This window comes from Eriocheir sinensis, chromosome 53 (assembly GCF_024679095.1).
Source record: "Eriocheir sinensis breed Jianghai 21 chromosome 53, ASM2467909v1, whole genome shotgun sequence".
In the NCBI taxonomy this organism is placed as follows: domain Eukaryota; kingdom Metazoa; phylum Arthropoda; class Malacostraca; order Decapoda; family Varunidae; genus Eriocheir; species Eriocheir sinensis.
This window is the reverse complement of record NC_066561.1, coordinates 3,882,018-3,896,336: the sequence shown is the minus strand read 5'-3', so window position 1 is coordinate 3,896,336 and position 14,319 is coordinate 3,882,018.

The window sequence follows — 14,319 nt, the reverse complement described above, 5'->3', positions numbered from 1 at the left end:
CTGATTATACATACATACACACATACATACATACATACATACATGCATACATACATACATACATACATACATACATACATACATACATACATACATACATACATACAGACAGACAGACAGACAGACAGACAGACAGGTAAAGAGGGAGATGGAAGCAGACACAGAAGCTCAGTTACACACACACACACACACACACACACACACACACACACACACACACACACACACACACACACACACACACACACACAGACGTTCATAGATCCACACAATACTCCTCTCTGTGTCTTCCCTTCCCTCCCCCTCTTCCTCTCTTCCTCTCTTCAATCTTCCTCTTCTTCCTTCTCCCCCTTCCTCCTCCTCCTCCTCCTCCACCTCCTCCTCCTCCTCCTCTTCCTCCTCCCGTATCCCTTTTCTCCTTTCTTTCATTTAACATCCGGTATGATTCTACGGTTGTGTCTCTTCCTCCTCCTCCTCCTCCTCCTCCTCCTCCTCCTCCTCCTCCAATTTGCTCCCCTTTCACCTTTTTTTCCCGTCTGCTTTCTTTTTTTTCTCTTTTTTCTGTCTTTGTCTCGGTCGGTCACGCTGTCTGTCTGTCTGTCCGTCTGTCTGTCTATCTGTGTGTCTCTCTGTCTCTGTCCGTCTGTCTGTGTCTGTTTGTCTGTCTGTGTCCCTGTCTGTCTGTGTCTCTGTCTGTCTGTGTCCCTGTCTGTCTGTGTCCCTGTCTGTCTGTGTCTCTGTCTGTCTGTCTGTCTGTCTCTCTGTCTGTCTGTCTGTCTGTATCTCTCTCTCTCTCTCTCTCTCTCTCTCTCTCTCTCTCTCTCTCTCTCTCTCTCTCTCTCTCTCTCTCTCTCTCTCTCTCTCGTTGGATAAGTGAGTAATGGCGTTAGGCGTAGCACACTCTTGCCCCAACCCTTCAAGAGGCGCAGGTAGAGGCGAAAATCCCATAGGAAGATAAGGAGAAAATAACCCTAATGGACTTAACTTGTACACCTGGGGAGAGAGATTGATGAAGATGGTGGTGGTGGTGATGGTGGTGGAGGTGGTGGTGATGGTGGTGGAGGTGGTGAGAATTAATGGTCCTTGTATGGTGAGAGAAAAAAAATAGGTGTGTGTGTGTGTGTGTGTGTGTGTGTGTGTGTGTGTGTGTGTGAAAGAAAGGAAGGAGGGAGATAGGAAAAGAAGGAGAATAGGAGAGAAATGAGAAGAAGAGTTTTAAAGGAAAAGGAAGAGAAATGAAAAGGAGGGAGATGAAGGAGGAAATCAATCAGTGTGTTTGTGTGTGTGTGTGTGTGTGTGTGTGTGTGTGTGTGTGTGTGTGTGTTCCCAGCGGTTTGACAGATGTGGTAATGTGGTAACTTCCTCCTCCTCCTCCTCCTCCTCTTCCTCTTCTTCCTCTTCTTCCTCCTCCTCTTCCGTATCTTTCTTCCCACATATTTTCTTCACTTCCGTTTTTTTCTTTTTTCTTCCTGTGTCTTTCTCTTCATTCCTTTCTTCTCTGTTTTCTTTTCTTTTTATTTTTCCCTTCTTTCTTTCCTTTACTTCCTTCATTTCTTTTTCTTTTCCTTCCCTCTTTCCTTTTCCTCTCCTCCTCCCCTTTGTCTCCCCTTTTCCTTCCCTCTTTCCTTTTCCTCCCCTTTGTCTCCCCTTTTCCTTCCCTCTTTCCTTTTCCTCTCCTCCTCCCCTTTGTCTCCCCTTTTCCTTCCCCTCTCTTCCCTTCCACCTCTATCCCTTACATACCCTCTTTTCTTTCTTCTCTCCTCTCTTCTCTTTCCCTTCCTCCTTCCTTCCTTTCTCTTCTCTTTCCTTTCCCCTCCCTTCCCTTTACCCTTTCCTCTCTACCACCTCTTTCGATTTTCCTTACTCTTTCTTCTTCTCCCCGAAAGGAAAGGTTAAGAAAGGGAAGGAGAGAAGTACCAGGAGAGGGAATAGAAAGGGAGATAGGGAGGAGAAATGGAAGAGGAAAGCAAAGGGAGAAGAAAGTGAGAGAAGGGAAATGATTAAGAAAGCGAGAAGGAGAAAATGGGGAGGAGGGAGATGGGCGAGAAGGGGAGAAAGGAAAATAGGAGGGAAAAGAAGGAAAAATCGAGAGGGGAGAAAAATGAGAGAAAAAAGGAGGAATGGAAAAAGGAAATAGGGGAGGAGAAGGAAGGGGAAGAAAAAGGATAATGAAGTTAGTGGGAAGAAGGGAAAGGAGGGGAGAAAGAGGATGGGAGAGGAGGAGGAGGAGGAGGAGAAACAAAATGATGGAGGAGGAGGGAGAAGGAGAGGAGGAGAAAGATCGTAAGAGGGAGAGGGTAGGGGAGGGAAAGGAGGGGAAGAAAGAGGATGGGAAAGGAAGATGAAAGATGAGAGAGGAGGAGAAACAGAATGATGGAGGAGAGAGAAGAGGGGAGGAGAAAGATCGTAAGGGGGGGAGGGTAGGGGAGGAAAGGAGGGGAAGGAAGAGGATGGGAAATGAGGAGAGGAGAGGAAGAGGAAGAAAACAGAATGATGGAGGGGGAGGGAGAAGAAGGGAGGGAGTGGGGAGGAAAGGAAGGGGGTGAGTGGGGGAGAGGGAGCAAAGGAAGGGTGGGAGGTGGAGAGGGAGGAAAGGAAGGGGGGGAGGGGGAGAGGGAGGAAAGAAAGAGGGGGAGGGGGAGAGGGAGGAAAGGAAGGAGGGGGGAGGGGGGGAGAGGGTTGCAAAATGGGTATAATTTGTTTACTGAAAAAAAATATATATAATTACAAAGTGTTAATTAATATCTTGCCCCGTGAACTGAAATACCTGTCCTACCCCCCCCCTCCCCTCCCCACTTCACCACCTCGTCAAGTACCACCCCTCCCCCCCTCTACCCCCTCCCCCTTCCCCCCTCCCACCCCACTTCACCACCCCGTCAACTACCCCCCCTCCCCCTTCCCCCCTTTCCCCTCCCCCCTTCACCACCCCGTCAACTGAATATAAAAAGGGGCGGACATAAAATAGTTTTGTCTCTCCCTTTGATGAAAAATGACGCTTCGTTGGCGGCGGCGGCTGGAAAATAATGAAAAAAAAGGAGAGAAAAAAAAGAGAGGGAGGGAAAAATGTGCGTCAGGGTGTGTGTGTGTGTGTGTGTGTGTGTGTGTGTGTGTGTGTCGTTAGGTAAAGAGGAAGATAAACGTAAATAATGAAAAAAATGATACGTGGAAACAATAGCAACAATAATAATAATAATAATAATAATAATAATAATAATAATAATAATAATAATAATAATAATAATAATAATAATAATAATAATAATAATAATAATGACAGGAAACTTATTAGTGTACAGATAATGAGAAAATTTTTATGGTGTTGTATAGTTTGTTTTATTTCGTAGTGATAATAAATATGGTGGTGATGGTGGTGATGATAGTGGTGGTGGTGGTGGTGGTCTTCGTCATCGTCCTCTAGTCATCATCTTCATCATCATCTTCATCATCATCATCATCATCACCTTCATCATCATCATCACCATCATCATCACCATCATCACCATCATCATCATCACCATCATCATCATCATCATCACCATCATCATCACCATCATCATCATCATCATCATCACCGTTGCTCTCTTCTTCGGTCTTCGTTATGGTGTCATTTGTTCCTTTAATCTTGTCTGCCTGTTGTTGTTGTTGTTGTTGTTCTTACGTTGATGTTCGCTTTGTTCCGTTCAGTGCACAATTCACACACACACACACACACACACACACACACACACACACACACACACACACACACACAGGAACAAACACAGACAAACACTCCCACGCACTCACCATTACGCAACTGTGTGTGTGTGTGTGTGTGTGTGTGTGTGTGTGTGTGTGTGTGTGTGGTTACGTGAGTATCCTCTGAGACACCTGTTCTTTCTCATGCAATAAAGAGAGAGAGAGAGAGAGAGAGAGAGAGATACTATAATTACTTTCACTTGTCTTTTTAGTAGTGAGGAAAAAACTACTTTCTCAGCCACAATCTCTCTCTCTCTCTCTCTCTCTCTCTCTCATTCTGTCTGTAACCCATAATTCCGTCTCTTTATATTAGAAAAAAAAGAAATACCGCATTCAAATCTCCAATGTTATTCTTTTGTTTCCGTGAGCCAGTTCGAACCCCAGTGCCGCCACGTGACGTCATAAAGAGCATCTAATCCTAAATACCGAAAGCCGAACCTCCCCTAAAAAAGAGAGAGAGAGAGAGAGAAATAAGACAAAATCCCTCCCGAAAAATTAAAGAAAAAAGGATTGGCTGAGGAAAGGGGAAAGGGAGAGGGTAGAAAGGGAGGGGAGAAAGGAGTGAAACGAGAATTGGGAGAGGGAAAAGGAGGAGAAAATAGGGAGAGAAGAGGAAACAACCAAGAAGAATAAGGAACAAGAAAAAAAAGGGAGAGGAACGAGAATGGGAGGGGGGAAGAAGAAGGAGAATTGGAGGGAGAAATAGGGAGAAGAGGAAGAACAAGGAAGAAGGAGAATTGGAGGGAGAAATAGGGAGAAGAGGAAGAAAATAGGAAGAACAAGGAAGAAGGAGAAATGGAGGGAGAAAATAGGGAGAGAAGAGGAAGAAAATAGGAAGAACAAGGAAGAAGGAGAAATGGAGGGAGAAAATAGGGAGAGAAGAGGAAGAAAATAGGAGTAAAGAAACAAGAAAAAAAAAAAGAGAGTGAAGCATCGATCCCATGAACAAAAGTAAAAGTTAAGACAGACAAAGATAGAATTTATTTTTTTTGTTCCCTTGCGTCCGTCTAAAACAAGTACCTTTACCCCTTCATTAGTACCTGGCACGTGACTTTTACTCTCGTCCTCTCCACGTCTCTCACCTGCGCTCCCCGGCCACCACCTGTTTGCCGGGAATCATCGCCATTATCCTGAGAACAGTGCGATTATGTAGATTATTTTTACTTCTTACGTCAGAGTGGAAAAAAAGATCTGTATCCACGCTTCCTGTTGTATATTCTTGCTTTTGCCTCGTTATTTAGATCATTGTTTTCTTTTCTTTGCCTCATTGGAGAGAAAATATCTATCCACACTTCCTGTTTTATATTTTTGCTGCGTTTGCTTCGTTATTTAGATCATTGTTTCCTAGTTTTTTTGCGTCACTGGAGAAAGATATCTATTCACACTTTCTAATTATAATGTTCACGTGCGTTTCCTTGCTACAAAATGGAAATAAAAACGCTGGTAATGGGAGAGAGAGTAGCGAAGAGGAGAGAGAAGGGGGGTGGGAAGGTGATGGGAGAGGGAGTAGGGGAGAGGAGAGAGAAGGGGGGGAAGGTAATGGGAGAGGGAGTAGGGGAGAGGAGAGAGAAGGGGGGGAAGGTAATGGGAGAGGGAGTAGGGGGGAGGAGAGAGAAGGGGGTGGGAAGGTAATGGGAGAGGGAGTAGGGGAGAGGAGAGAGGAGGGGGGGGGGAAGGTAATGGGAGAGGGAGTAGGGGAGAGGAGAGAGAAGGGGGTGGGAAGGTAATGGGAGGGAGGGAAGGGAGGATGGGGAGAAGATGGGAGGGGATTGGGGAGGTGTATTTTACGATTATTTAGATTCTTGTGTTTCGTCTCCTTGCATAAGATTGAAGAGAAAAAAAATGTCCACACTAACTTACTTTTGTTCTAGCTTCGTTTCCTTCCTTGTTTAGATTATCGCTTCCACGCTTCCACACTTCCGTCCTAAGAATCTCGGTCCGTTTCCCTTCGTCAATGTTAAGAAAAAGATCGTTACCCACACTTCGTTATTTAGACCATCGTGTGATTTTGCGTCACTAAAAAAAAAGATCGCCCACATATCCTTATTTAGTTTTTTTGGCGTTTTGTTGCATCAGAGTGAAAAAATCTAATCCACTTATCCTTATCCATCTTCATTATCCTCGTGTGTGTCTGCGCCTCATCATCCAATTGTTACCTGGGACAACTACAATTATTTAAGTTTGTTGATGTCCGTGAAACAAGCCACTCTCCATACACCCACTCCTTCCTCTCCCATTACCTCCCCTCCCTTCTCTCCTATCCCATTACCTCCTTCCCCTTCCCTCTCTCTCCTCCCATCACCCCCCATTTCTCCCTCTCCTCTCTCCCCTCCTCTCCTACCTTCCCTCCCTTCTTTCCTTCCCCATTACCTCCCCCTTCTCACCACTCCCATAATCCCTTCCTTTTCTCCCCATCCTCCTTCTGTCCCTCCCTCCCATTACCTTCCCATCGCTCTTCTCTCTTCCCTGTTTCTTCCTCTCCCATTACCTCCCCCCTCCTCTCCTCCCCCTCCTCCTCACCTACACCTGCGTACACTCACCTGTCTCCCCCTCCTCTCTCCCCTTACCACACGCACGCACACACACGCAAACTCATTTAAACTCAACCTATTACTAACTATTATTTTTTTTTTACCTGTAACACGTGACTTCATTACCCCCGTTTTACCTGTGTTCCTCGTTTACCTGTGAAGAGTACGGTAATTAGTGTTTTTTGTCTGTTTTTTTTTTGTGTGTGTGTCATTTAAAGAAAAGTACTTCAACATTTTTTTTATTATCTGTACAACGTGACTATTGATTACCCACGTTTTACCTGTGTTCCTCGTTTACCTGGGAACAGTACGGTAATTAGTGTTTTTTGTCTGTGTTTTTTTTTGCGTCAGTTAAAAAAAAGTACTTCAGCATTTTTTTAATTATCTATACAACGTGACTCTATTACTACCCTCGTTTTACCTGTGTTCCTCGTTTACCTGGGAATAGTACGGTAATTAGTTTTGTCTTTTTTGTGTGTTAGTGGAAAAAGTTCTGTACTCACTTTTTTTTTTTTTTGCCTGTAACACGTGACCTAATTACCCTCGTTTTACCTGTGTTCCTCGTTTACCTGGGAATAGTACGGTAATTAGTTTTGTCTTTTTTGAGTGTTAGTGGAAAAAGTTCTGTACTCACTTTTTTTTTTTTTGCCTGCAACACGTGACCTAATTACCCACGTGTTACCTGTGTTTCTCTTTCACCTGAGAATAGTACGGTAATTAGTTTTGTCTTTTTTTGTGTCAGTGGAAAAAGTTCTGTACTCACCTTTTTTTTTTTACTTGTAACACGTGACTTCATTACCCACGTGTGTTACCTGCGCTACTCATTTACCTGTGAAGAGTACGGTAATTAGTTTTTATTAATGTATTTTTGCATCAGAGTGAAGAAAGGTGCTCACTTTTAATTTTTTTTTTTTACCTGTAACGCGTGACTTCATTACCCACGTCTTACCTGCGCTATTCATTTACCTGAGGAGAGTACGGTAATTAGTTTTTATTAATGTATTTTTGCATCAGAGTGAAGAAAGGTGCCCACGTTTTATTTTTTTATTTTTTTTACCTGTAACACGTGACTTCATTACCCACGTGTGTTACCTGCGCTACTCATTTACCTGTGAAGAGTACGGTAATTAGTTTTTTTTTAATGTATTTTTGCATCAGAGTGAAGAAAGGTGCTCACGTATTTTTTTTTCGTTTTTTTTTTACCTGTAACACGTGACTTCATTACCCACGTGTGTTACCTGCATTTTTTGACCACCTGTTGCTTGAAATTATTGTTTTTTTTTGCCTGAGAAGATGAATATTAAGGTTCCTGTTGCTTTGTATTACGTTAGAGTGAAATAAAAACACTGCCCACACCTTTTACCTTATTACAGCTTCAGCACGTGACTTCATTCTCCTCGTACACGTATATTACCTGTATTTTCGACCACCTGTTCCTCATTAGCCTCAGAAGCACATAGTCATTAAGGTTATAGCATTGCGTGTCCTTGCATCAAAGTCAAAACAGGTGTTCTTCTCACTCTACCTGTGGCACGTGACTTTGTAATTGCCATGTGTAGTCTGTTGTTTAAATATAACTGGATATCCTTTTGTTTTGCTCATTCTGATTCCTTGTAGCTTGATCTCTTAAGTTTGTTGGATCTTGTGGCTCGGGGTGTTGTCCAGACTTGTAGGTTGGTATCATAAGACACGTTCGCTTCTCACTTCAGCTATTTCTAAAGGTCAAAGAGGCGGTCAGTCGGGTTCTAATGAGTGTTTCTTCAGGTTCACGGTACAGAGGAAGGGTCACACTACCACCAGGGTCATAAGACTACTCCTGGAAATGCCCTAAACTCCTACGAAAGCCTTGTCAGACAGGTGTTCTTGGGCCACGAAATGTCTTACAATACGACCCGTAATGTCATAAACTACACCTGAAAATACTAAAACCCTGTCAAATGTGAGTGTGTAAGCGGCGCAGCGTTTGAGAGTATGGTCCCTGTACTTCCTTACCTGTACTTTCTTACCTGTACTTACCTGGACTTTCTTACCTGTCCTTACCTGGAATTATCATTTGTAACCTGAGAAAAGAACGAATATTAGAGTTTTTGTTACTGTTCCTTTACATCTAAGTCAGACAAGTACACAGCCCATATTTCCTTGCCTGGATACAACGTGACTTCATTACCTACGTGTGTTACCTGAGCTACCTGACCGTCACTTACCTGGAGAAGGACGAATGTTAAGGCTCTCGTTGCTTTTCCTTACGGTAGAGTGAAACAAGTCATCCTCCAACACCTACATATCTCACCTGTACTTCCTTACCTGTCCTTACCTGGAATTATCGTTTGTAACCTGAGAAAAGGACAAATATTGGAGTTTTTGTTGCTTTCCCTTTACATCTAAGTCAGACAAGTACACAGCCCATATTTCTTTACCTGGATACAACGTAACCTTATTACCTACCTGTGTTACCTGAGTTACCTGACCATCACTTACCTGGAAAAGGACGAATGTTAAGGGTCTCGTTGCATTTCGTTACGGTAGAGTGAAACAAGTCATCCTCCAACACCTGCGTATCTCACCTGTACTTCCTTACCTGTACTTACCTGGAATTATCGTTTGTAACCTGAGAAAAGAATGAATATTGGAGTTTTTGTTGCTGTTCCTTTACATCTAAGTCGGACAAGTACACAGCCCATATTTCCTTGCCTGGATACAACGTGACCTCATTACCTACGTGTGTTACCTGCGCTCCCTGACCATCACTTACCTGAATAACCACAAGATAAACTATAGTCCGTGTATTCTTTGAGAAGTAAACAGAATACGAATGTCTACGTGCGGACGCGATACGAGACAGGCGTGAACTGACCTGAGGGACAACGAGTGACAAGGTGGTGACGCAATATAACTTAGTTTGCTTATTGCCCCACGGTACCAGAATGTCGCACTCAGCATCTCATATTTCCCGACTTCCAACCAAAAACTGTCATGCCGACCCCGATAACGAGATTCATTTATAGTTATCGTTAAAAGCGGTACTTATCGGTGTTTTTTTTTTTTTTTTTTTTTTACAACAAAGGAGGCAGCTCAAGGGCACACAAAAAAAGAAAACAATAATAAAAAAAAAAAGCCCGCTACTCGCTGCTCCTAAAAAAGAAATAAAAGAGAGTTTGTGTAATACGACGTTCTGAGCAGCGTTGCCAGTTTGCCGTTACCGAACATGGCCTTATCCAGTTGCTGACATTTAACTATGTATATAATGATCACCAGGAATTAAATTTTGTAGCAATAACTATAAATAAATATGACTGTCTGCGTAGGGGTGAGAGTTTGTGGTTAACCCGGTAGCAGCGACGGGCCAAATTTGTGGCTTTACCGTGTACCAGCGACGGGCCAAATTTGTGGCTTTACCGTGTACCAGCGACGGGCCAAATTTGTGGCTTTACCGTGTAGCAGCGACGGGCCAAATTTGTGGCTTTACCGTGTACCAGCGACGGGCCAAATTTGTGGCTTTACCGTGTACCAGCGACGGGCCAAATTTGTGGCTTTACCGTGTAGCAGCGACGGGCCAAATTTGTGGCTTTACCGTGTAGCAGCGACGGGCCAAATTTGTGGCTTTACCGTGTAGCAGCGACGCGCCAAATTTGTGGCTTTACCGTGTAGCAGCGACGGGCCAAATTTGTGGCTTTACCGTGTACCAGCGACGGGCCAAATTTGTGGCTTTACCGTGTACCAGCGACGGGTCAAATTTGTGGCTTTAAAATCGCATAAATCATCAAACAGAATCTCCTAAGTGCGACAATCTGGCAACGCTGGTTCTGAGTACGATAATCGACAACGCTGCTGGTTGAGTACGATAATCTGACAACGCTGCTGGTTGAGTACGATAATCTGACAATGCTGCTGGTTCTGAGTACGATAATCTGACAACACTGCTGGTTCTGAGTACGATAATCTGACAACGCTGCTGGTTCTGAGTACGATAATCTGACAACGCTGCTGGTTCTGAGTACGATAATCTGACAACGCTGCTGGTTCTGAGTACGATAATCTGACAACGCTGCTGGTTCTGAGTACGATAATCTGACAACGCTGCTGGTTCTGAGTACGATAATCTGACAACGCTGCTGTTTCTGAGTACGATAATCTGACAATGCTGCTGGTTCTGAGTACGATAATCTGACAACGCTGCTGGTTCTGAGTACGATAATCTGACAACGCTGCTGGTTTGAGTACGATAATCTGACAATGCTGCTGGTTCTGAGTACGATAATCTGACAACGCTGCTGGTTCTGAGTACGATAATCTGACAACGCTGCTATGGCCCCACTCTACAACTACCCACATCTTATATATTTTCATTATCCATTTTCTTCTTTATTCTCTTTATCCTTTATTATTTTTTTGTCGTAGATGTGTCGGTGGGGTTAAGAGACAAACTTATCCGGCTCTCTCTCTCTCTCTCTCTCTCTCTCTCTCTCTCTCTCTCTCTCTCTCTCTCTCTCTCTCTCTCTCTCTCTCTCTGTTTATTTATTTATTTTTTCACCGTGTTGTAAAGAATGATAAATGAGACTAACACCACTAACAATAAAAAGAGTAATGTGCTTCCTGGCGCCATCTGTTGCTCGGAAAGTCATTGTTACGTCGAGTCATCCCTTTTATGTTAGTGTTGTTTATTGGGTTGTTATTTTCCTCTATGGACCTCCTCCGTGTGTGTGTGTGCGTGTGTGTGTGTGTCGGGCTGGGTTTGGTTTTGTTGGGTCTGGGTTACAAAAAATGAGGCTGTTTTTTTTGGGGAGGGTCTGGGTTACGAAAGATCAGGCTGGGTTTCGAAAGATCAGGCTGGGTTACAAAAGATCAGACTGGGTGTCGAAGGGTCAGGCTGGGTTTAGTTATGTGGGCTTGGGTTACGAAAGATCAGGCTGGGTTACAAAAGATCAGACTGGGTTACGAATGGTCAGGCTGGGTTACAAAAGATCAGGCTGGGTTACAAAAGATCAGACTGGGTTACGAATGGTCAGGCTGGGTTACAAAAGATCAGGCTGGGTTACAAAAGATCAGACTGGGTTACGAATGGTCAGGCTGGGTTACAAAAGATCAGGCTGGGTTACAAAAGATCAGGCTGGGTGTCGAAGGGTCAGGCTGGGTTTAGTTATGTGGGCTTGGGTTACGAAAGATCAGGCTGGGTTTCGTAAGATCAGGCTGGGTTACAAAAGATCAGGCTGGGTGTCGAAGGGTCAGGCTGGGTTTAGTTATGTGGGCTTGGGTTACGAAAGATCAGGCTGGGTTTCCAAAGATCAGGCTGGGTTACAAAAGATCAGGCTGGGTGTCGAAGGGTCAGGCTGGGTTTAGTTATGTGGGCTTGGGTTACGAAAGATCAGGCTGGGTTACAAAAGATCAGACTGGGTTTCGAAGGGTCAGGCTGGGTTTAGTTATGTGGGCTTGGGTTACGAAAGATCAGGCTGGGTTACAAAAGATCAGACTGGGTTACGAAGGGTCAGGCTGGGTTTAGGTATGTTGGGGTGGGTTACAAAAGATCAGGCTGGGTGTCGAAGGGTCAGCCTGGGTTTGGTTTCGTTGGGCTGGATCACAAAAAATCAGGCCGGGTTTGGTTTGGTTGGGTTGGGTTACGAAAAAAAAAGGAGAGTAAGGGAAGGAAACTATAGGAACTTAAAATATCGAGGCACTTTTCTTCACTTTTTATTTAACTCTCCACCGTGAAACAAATTTAATAATGCAAAATAAGTCGGTTGTTTTCTCCCACACACACACACACACACACACACACACACACACACACACACACACACACACACACACACACACACACACACACACACACACACACACACACACACACCACACACACACCCACACACACACCCACACACACACACACACACACACACACACACACACACACACACACACCTTCCCTCCTTCCCTCCCTCCTTCCTTCCCTCCTGCTCTTTCCCTCCTTCCTTCCTTACTCAACTTCTCCTTCCTTCCCTCCTTACTCCTTCCCTCTCCCTCCCTCCCTTACTCCTTCCCTCCCTTCCCTCCCTCCCTTGCTCCTTCCCTCCCTTCCTTCCCTCCCTTACTCCTTCCCTCCCTTCCTTCCCTCCCTTACTCTTTCCCTCCCTTCCTTCCCTCCCTTACTCCTTCCCTCCCTTCCTTCCCTCCCTTGCTCCTTCCCTCCCTTCCTTCCCTTCCCTTTCTTGTCTACCTCTATATGTCTCCTCTTACCTTAAAAAAAAGTAATAATAAAAAAATATGTCGTTCTATCTTGCTCCATAATAGCGATACACACCAATTAACACACTAACACCAGGAGATAGCGATGATGTTACTTAGGTCATCGTACTTTGCGTTGTGATGATGTAATACGGATGACAACTCTCTTACTGATGTGTGGAGTTCGCTGTCTGGAGGGTTCGTTGAGATTACGTTATACTGATGATGTGCTTATGTTGCTGTGTTGGGTTCGTTGAGCATGTGGAGGGTTCGTTGTGATGATGTGATAGGGGTGATTCTTAGGCTGCCTTTACACCAAGCGAGTCGCGTCAAGTCGATTCATATTGACGCAACTCCGTTTACACCGACTGCGTCAACCTGAGTCAAGTCAGTACTCAATCACCCATTTGATTTCATGGAGAATGGATGCATGTTTTCGTTTTTTTTTTTATTAATTTATCTTATTTATTTTGTTTTCCATTGGTCTGTTACTCTCTTTTTCTTTTATTTTCTATTGGCGTTTTTCACATCCTTTTCTTTTTCTTTTATTTTAAGTTCTTTTCTTGCTGTTGTTTTTCTTCTTTTGTTTTCTTTTTTGGTGTTTTTTTTTCTATCATACTTAAGTTGATGTTCGTTGTGTGGAGAGATCGTTGTGATGATGTTATACGGGTGGTTACTTATGTTGCTGTGTGGAAGGATCATCGGTGCTGCGCCCTGGTGGTGAAACTACTCTTTAACTTCTTACCATCAACACAGCGAGAAAATTGGTGTTCCGTACCCTTGGCCACTCCTATGTACTCTATTCGGGAGCAGTTAGTAGCGGGCTTTTTTTTAATTATTGTTTTCTGTTTTTTTTTCCCGCCCTTGAACTGTCTGTAAAAAAATTAAAAAAGAAAGAAAAACCACTACTTAATTTTGTGTTGCGGTGGTGTTATGGGTTGTTGCGGGGGTTGTCTTTTTTTGTTGTGTTGCTTTGTGTTGATTCTGCTAACATTCACGGCCCAAGAAGAGGATGTAATGGTGTTGCGGGTGTTGTCTTTTTTTCTTTGTGTTGCTTTGAGTTGATTCTGCTAACATTCACGGCGCAAGAAGATGATGTGATTCTGTTGCGTGTGTTGCTGACCCTCGCGTTGGTGTGGAAATCCAAGGAGTGTTGCTTTGGATATGAAGGGTGTGTTGCGGTGGTGTTATGCGTTGTTGCGGGGGTTGTATAGTTTTCTTTGTGTTGCTTTGAGTTGATTCTGCTAACATCCACGGCGCAAGAAGATGATGTGATTCTGTTGCGTGTGTTGCTGACCCTCGCGTTGGTGTGGAAATCCAAGGAGTGTTGCTTTGGATATGAAGGGTGTGTTGCTTTGAGTGTTGCTTTAACCCTTTGCCTCGTCCACACACTCGAACACATTATCAAAAAGTGCAAAAAAGAAGTAAAATAAATGGCACTACAAACACAATCAGGGACATCAGCTTCATTTTGTTCTGGATACCATTTGAGGATTTTGTCACCTTCATTTTCCTTCTCTGCTTCCCTTCCTTTTATTTTGTCCCTTCATTTTCGCCTTTCCCTTTTTCTCACTTTCACTTTCATTTTCTTTTTTCCATTTTTTATTTTCAGCTTTATTTTCTTTTTTCCATTTTTATATTCTCACTTTCATCGTTCTTGTCTCCTTCCCTTCCTTTCCTTTTTTCCTTCATTTTCACTTTCCCTTTTTTTTCTTCTCACCTTCATCTTTCTTCTCTGCTTCCCTTCCTTTCCTTTTTTTCTTCTCACCTTCATCTTTCTTCTCTGCTTCCCTTCCTTTCCTTCTTTCCCTTCATTTTCTCTTTTCCCTTT